Genomic DNA, 7,427 nt, shown 5'->3' on the forward strand with positions numbered 1-7,427 from the left:
TAGATTTTTTTTTCAGATGATAATAAATTAGAGCCACATATTATGATTTGTAATTCGTAGTTCAGGCTTGGCATGTATATACACATTTATAAGGACATTTTGGAGAAATATTCCAACTGTAACTTTAAAGAATATTCTTAGGTCTGTACTGAGCATTCTGTGTAAATGGACTGTGCTAATGTGTTTGACTAAGAGTTATGGTTGGAATCATTCTCAGATCCGTTCTGCTACTGTGCAAATAGATAAAGCCTTAGGTACCTTTATGCTCCACTAAATATTACTAGTAAAATTCCTTGTGTTATTAACATATCATAAAATAATATTTGCTTTCAGGCCCAGTATATTCAGAAAACATAAAAACTGCACTACTTCAGATTTAATTGACCACAGGGTTAGTCCACATTGATAAAATCTGAATTATGGAAGAATTTAAAAGAAATGCTGGTTGTTCGCTCTAGTGAAGGCGCCTAATAGATTATTAAATGCAATGAATATGACTGATTTGTTAAGAACCTTGCTGCAGTAATGTCCTTGAGTTCATGCCATGGAACTACTTTAAAAGTAAGGTCATTGCAGAATAGATTGTTTTGGTGACTTAGCAATTAACTTCTGTAAATAGTGTCTAAGACTAATGTACCTCATTTTCTATCTCTAGTTAATAAAATGACATTAAGTTTCCCACATATTTGACATCTGAAATTTCTTTCTTTTAAACAATTCTTGTAATCTATTCAGTTTTCCCATGTAGATAAAAATATTTATTTCAACCAAGAGCTTATAAAATAATCACACATATTAAAATTTGTGTTGTCTAGATTAATGTTATGCTGTACCCCATTTTAATGCATTAACCTTGACAAAAGAACATTTCAGACGCCTTTAAAAGCAATAAACTTTTAATATCAACTGATGTTTACAAAAATTCTTGTTCTCAGTGAAATTTTATTTTCATTAACATCCAAGTATACTCTTTTAATTCCTTTTGTGTTTTTAAAATATTTATAATGCCATTCATGAATCACTCCACTGCATCATCATACATTAACTTTGTTTTTTAAAACAACGTCAGTAAATTCCCTCATGTGTATTGCTTGATTTGAGCAACAAACCTCAAAACAAAACCAACAATAGAGTCAACATCCCACTTCACAAATAAAAGTGTGAGGCTCAGAATCTCCCCCGGCTCCCAGGCCAGCCTTGGCTCTGGTTCAGGGCCGTCTTCTGATGTAAACCTCAGAACTCATTCTGTGCCATCCAATTGCTGCTCTTTCTAAAGAAGAGAATATTGAGCATGAAGGATGAGATGTAACCCTGGTATGATTTACAACAAAACACACCTTTGCTCTGCTAAAGCATTCAAATCACCCACTTCAAATTGACTGTGCCCCACTCTTTCTGAGTTCAAGCACATAGTAAAAGAAAACAAAAACAAACAAACAAAAAAAAAACAGGGCATGTCAGTCTCCTATATAACAAACTTTCCAAGAGTGAGTGAGGGACAGTCTCTCTTTCCCTGTTGCCCAAAACAAGTTGGGCAGAAATTTTGCTTTAGTTTGTGCAGCTCCAGCATGGCGTTATTTTAAACAGAACTTATCACTTATACTCCTGTGAGGGAGCAAAGATGTGATAAGATAAAAGAAATGAAGCTTCGAGTTATCTTTCTAATCCTCCTACCTGGGATTACTTTCAAAGAGTGTGTTTGCTCTTATCTCAGGGGAAATTCCCCTTCCTCTGGACTACAACATTCAGATAAAGTATTTTAGAAAACATGGGATACTGTTTGTGACGATAGCAAAAATATCTATCTTTTGAGAGTCTCTTACATAGAATACTATTCAAATATATTTATTCTTTTAGCTTATTTCTGGACCCTTCCTCCTTTTCCAAAGACAAAGTGTCAATGGAGAACAAATAAATTTTTCTTCTATATGCTCAAAAGATTATCTGAGGTGGGCTTTTCATCACAGCTTTCAGATTCTAGTTTAAGCTTTAATTTTGTGTGTGAATAAGTGATTACCAATACAAATGCAGTTCTGCCATAAAACGACCAACAGCTGATCAGTTATCCCATTAAGCACCTTTTTAAGCTTATCTTGCCTTGAAGTAAGAGTATTTTATAGAAAGAAATGAACACACAGGTTATCTGCAAACTATATATCTCAGACAAAAACCTATTTTTCCATGCAAGAAAGTGGTATCCAAAGGATTAAAATTATATATTAGTTTTCTAATCTTAAAAGGAGGAAGGTTTAATGCAAATATCACACTATTCTAAATAGCAAGGAAGAAAAAAGGCAACAATTTTAAAAATGCCAAAAACTTCCTATTCCCTCCACAACATGCAATCAGAGACAGAGTTTCAAGGACAAAAAGCATGTGTGTGTGCATGCATTTCAACTCTAAAAAGAGTGAAAGAAACTTCTTACAGTTGGAGCACAGTAGTGTTCTACTCAGCAGAAGGACGTGCAGGCAGTTGAAGTAGATTTTCATTTCTGAGTACACATATTTATATTATTTTCAAGAGGTTTTTAATTTAATTTCATGTATATATGTAGATGCCAGGATTCTTGCAAACATTTTTTAAGGTTTCAATGTATACCAACCTACATCACAATTTCTAGATTTAACTGAAAGCTTATCAGTTTTTGAGTGAGAATCAAACATCTAAATAAAGATTCCCCTTGATCTTCCATGTTTTCGTAGAAACAGCAAAGAAAAAAGTTGCTGGTTTCTGTGAGAAGCAATTAGTGAGCCATCTCATCTCTTTGAGGGTGAGATTTATTACTTGGGAGTTAAGTGTGCCTTTCTTATTCATAATAACAGCCACCTGAAATATCTTTATCTAGTAAATTAACATATACTTTGAGTATGTATAGTCCTGAATTTGACTTGCCGCATCACAACCAAACAGAATCGATTCTGTTAAATATAATTTGGAGATATTGATGTGTTTGCTGGTGTTTTGTTTAGACTTCATTTTAGTACATTATTTACTGCTGATTTCACATTCATAGGCATTTCATCTTATCCCTGGTTCTGGGATTTTAAAAATCATGCTTCAGATTATATGCAAATATTGAAACAAGAATGTAAAATAGTTCTAAACTCTAAATGTTTTCCCTTACCAAAGTTCCAGAAAAGTGCATCACTCAAATTGTATATAGTAAAAAATATAGAGAGAAAGTTGCTCTATTTTCTTTTTCAAATTAAGATTAACCAAATTATCTTAGAAATGACTGATACAAAAGTGGGGGGAACCAAATAGAAATCATGAACGTATGTGTTTTCTAAAATATGTTACTTTCCATGCAGTAAATGTTAGGTACTTCTTCCTTAGAAGTACCTATCATGCTATGGATAGAAAGGAAAAGAATGAGTTGACTCCAACTCTAAGAAGTTAGTAGAACAGCTTCAATTGATAAGGGAAAGACAGACAGACAGACACACACAGAGAGAGAGAGATATAAAGGTTACTAACAGTAAAAGAAACAGTTTTTCAAAATGAATTGGAAGGTAGGAAGCGATTGTAAAGGGTAGACTAGAATAGGTCAGACTCAGGCCATGTTGGTCAAGTGAGACCTGGAAAATGTGATTTGGCTGTGGACTGATGGATGACGCAGGCAGAAGAGAAGGTACAGAAGACCATTTGTTGTCAGTCGGGTTCTCTGGAAGCAGAGGCTTAGATGGAATTTGGGACTCAGGATGTTTATTTGGAATGCACACTTAAGCAGGATTGGACAGTGGGAGGAGTCAAACCATGGTGTGAGCCTGACAAAGCCTCAGCCAACCCAGCAGGATGTCAGGAACTTGCATGTCCCATCACAGCATCTTGCATTAGGCCAAAATGGATCTTTAGACTCTTCCTGGGTTGATCACCAGGAGTGTAAAGGACTTGACCTTGGTCTAGGTGGCCTTCTGCAGCCGAGGCTGTCCCTGAAGTTTTTGAGACTGCTGCTGACCACACCACGGATAGACAGCAAGTCCTTACTTGAAGGAAGATATGGGTGGCCCAGACTCACATCTGCCATACTAATGCATGAGGAAGAGCACACATCAGACGTTGGAGGAAGGCATAAGCAAGGTGTATGTGGGGTGGACAGTCACTAGTGAGGAAAGCCTGGAGTTGAGGGTCATAGCAGATCACGATCTCAGGAAAACAGAGCACGTGCTGGGAAGGTACTTAAATGCTGGTGTCAGGATTTTGCTCTTAATAGGGGAAGGAAGTGTAAATGAAATGAGAATGTGGCAAAGCAGCACTTGGGAAAGATTTTGTATGTGCTTTTGAAGGCCGTGTATCTGTTAGGAAAACAGGGAGAGGTGAGGAAAGCAGGATGATAACGCTTGTAAAAATGACTTCTGCTGCCGAGCATGGTGGCTCACACCTATAATCCCAGCACTTTGGAAGTCCGAGACAGGCAGATCACTTGAGGTCAGGAGTTTGAGACCAGCCTGGCTAACGTGGTGAAACCCTGTCTCTACTAAAAATATAAAAATTGGCCAGGCGTGGTGGTGTGCAACTGTAATTCCAGTTACTTGGGAGGCTAAGGCAGTAGACTCAGTTGAACCCAGGAGGCGGAGGCTTCAGTGAGTCATGATTGACACACTCCACTCCAGCCTGGGCGACAGAGCAAGACTCTGTCTAAAAAAAAAATAACTCCTGCACGAAGATATGGAAGATAGTATGTCAGAGCAAACACATCTTAAACTACCAAAGTATTTCCTGAAAATATGCTGTTTAAACAAGTAATTTTGGGCAAAAAGAGACTTTCGACCAAACAGGTTATTCAAAACTTTTTTTTTTTTTAATTCATGTCTGCTCTGCAACCAGAAGTTGGCACATATTTGACTCATTCCAATCAATCAACTGGCCCCTCATTTACCAAATGTTTACTGAGTACCTACTAAGTGAATGAATTTTGTTCCCTGTTATGAGCAGCTCACAATGTAATGAGGGAAATAAAATGAATAGATAATTTGTAATACAGCATTATCACGATAGGAACACAGGAAATGGGCGGTGAGGGTGGTAATAATTTCACCTGGAAGTGACTCTCCAGCTAAAGACTTCGTGGTCGAAGATAAAATGATAAAGAAACATTAAAGGAAGTAATAAGACTACATCCATATTTTAGAAAGGTGACCTGTGATAGTTAGAAGATGGAAAACCAAGTTGGAAAGTTACTGCAAGAGCTCAGATAGTAGAGAAAAGATGGCAATTAAGATTTATTGCACACCTATTATGTGCCCCTCTCTGTTCTAATTATATATATATATTTAATCTTCACAATAATGAAGTTTAAAATGAGTGACAGTGTTGTTTGGATTTTTCTTATAATTATATCAACTCTATGTTGGCTTCTAACATTGGCAAACTCAGGTGATTAAGAATTGTGGTTGATGTCATCAATAACAATTTTAAAAAAGCAAAGATAAAATTTGGAAAAAAAATTAAGAGGACCATTGTGAAAGATAAGCATCATTGCTTAAGAGAAAGAAAATGACATTAATAGAACAGGAAATATTATTTAGGAAGTAAAAGTTAATTCTCTTGTGCAAAATTCAACTAATTTATGAAAATCATAAACTACACACCTTCACATACACACAGTAAGATATTGAGGGAGAAATATCAGTAAACATGGAAAGGAGGATATAAAACCACATTATGCTTTTAAACTCAATATGCTTGAGCAACAAATAGAATGGCAAAATATTTACAGAGGAACAAAATTAGCCTAAGGAAAATACTCTTAAAATACAGTGCAACCCACTGAAATAGTCACAGTCAGCATCCAGCTTGTGGGTGTGCATGTGATCTCAATTATGAGCCTTGGAAGAGAGAAATGAAAAGGAAAGGATAAAAGAAAGAACACAACAGTATTATTTGTAGAGAATTTAAACATAGTATGTAACACCCGTGCATACCATTACTCTCATCACTGACTTCTTCATTACATTCATCTCTAACATTATAAATATGCAAATTATGTGTGTATATATATACATGCAGTGTATATGTGTGTGTGTGCATGTGTGTATCTATATATCTGTATGTGTGTGCATGTATGTATCTATATATACATATATACAGATATATATACATATATACAGGTATATATACATATATAGATACATGCACACACACATACACTGCATGTATATATACACACACATATATATGTATGTATCTGCATATATACGTGTATATATATAGATAGATAGATACATACACACATGCAGTCCCTCTCCTCCACATCATAAGTTCCATGAGGCTGGGTTTTGCCATGTTCAAAACTGTGTCCTCTTAGCACCAAAAATTGTGTCTTGGCACATTCTAGATATTAGTATTCATTGAATGCTAAATGAATGAGATGCACATATTATTTCTTTTTATTTTATAATTAAGAAATCACATAGTATTTCTTAAAATTTAAGAAATACTGAATAAACTGATGTTCACTTGCTCAAGATCTCCAAAGTGTGGAGACACATTTTGAACCCAAGTTCAATTGGTCTAACGTCCATATCTTTTGCTGTATAAGCACTGCCTTTTGAGATGTTAAAGAACCATCTCCCATAAGACTTTTCTTTCATTTACCTGATTTGATTTTGTGTGATATATAAAACATGAAGAAGGATGATGGTGAATTATAAAGGCATGGTGGTGACGGCCACCTTTAGTGCTAGCTACTTGGAAGGCTGAGGCGGGAGGTTCACTTGAGCCTAGGAGATTGTAGTGAGCTATGATCGTGCCACTGCACTCCAGCTTGGGAGACAGAGCTAGACCCTGTCTCTATAACAAATAATAATAATAAATAAAATTTTAAAAATGAAAAGGAGGTATGATGGTGTATTTCTTAGTCCATTTGTGACTGCTATAACAAAATACCATAAACTGTGTGGCTTATAAATAAGCATAAATTTATTTCTCACAGTTCTGGAAATCCAACTTCAGTATCTAGTACAGGGTCCGCTTCCCAGTTCACAGACAATGCCTTTTAGCTGTGTCCTCAGTAGAAGCGGTGATAGAGCTTCTTGAGGTTCTTTTATGAAAGCAGTAATCTCATTTACAAGGGGTCCTAAAGACCTAATCACCTCCCAAATGCCCCACCTCTTACCACAATCACCTTGAGAGTTAGGATTTCAACACATGAAATCTGGGAGGTTCCAGGGAGGGGGCAAACATTGAGACTGTAGCAGACTGCCACTAAAACATCTTTAAAGATTAAATTCATGGTTCACAGCAGCTTTATAAAAGAAAAATGGATTCTTGAAAATTGACAATATGCATCTTTTCACTTTGTGACAAACGATGATGTAAATAATACTCTATTTTAAAGTTATAATATGTCTATTTGCACCAAACATTTTGTTATACTTTAATGGTTGTAGAAAACAATTAGTGAATTTTGAATTCGTATGAAGCT

At 35.7% G+C, this 7,427-nt stretch overlaps 1 long non-coding RNA gene across 1 annotated transcript in view; it reads right to left on the reverse strand.

The window, feature by feature from the left end:
- Window positions 1-878: 878 nt before the first annotated feature.
- The window catches only part of LOC105553936, a 97,132-nt gene continuing 90,583 nt past the window's right edge, over window positions 879-7,427 (reverse strand). Inside the window, exon 3 of the long non-coding RNA XR_001008240.1 lies at window positions 879-1,270. This is a non-coding gene — a long non-coding RNA (uncharacterized LOC105553936). The remainder of the gene's footprint in view (window positions 1,271-7,427) is intronic.

The sequence above is a fragment of the Mandrillus leucophaeus genome, unplaced genomic scaffold, assembly GCF_000951045.1.
Source record: "Mandrillus leucophaeus isolate KB7577 unplaced genomic scaffold, Mleu.le_1.0 Scaffold62, whole genome shotgun sequence".
Taxonomy (NCBI): Eukaryota; Metazoa; Chordata; class Mammalia; order Primates; family Cercopithecidae; genus Mandrillus; species Mandrillus leucophaeus.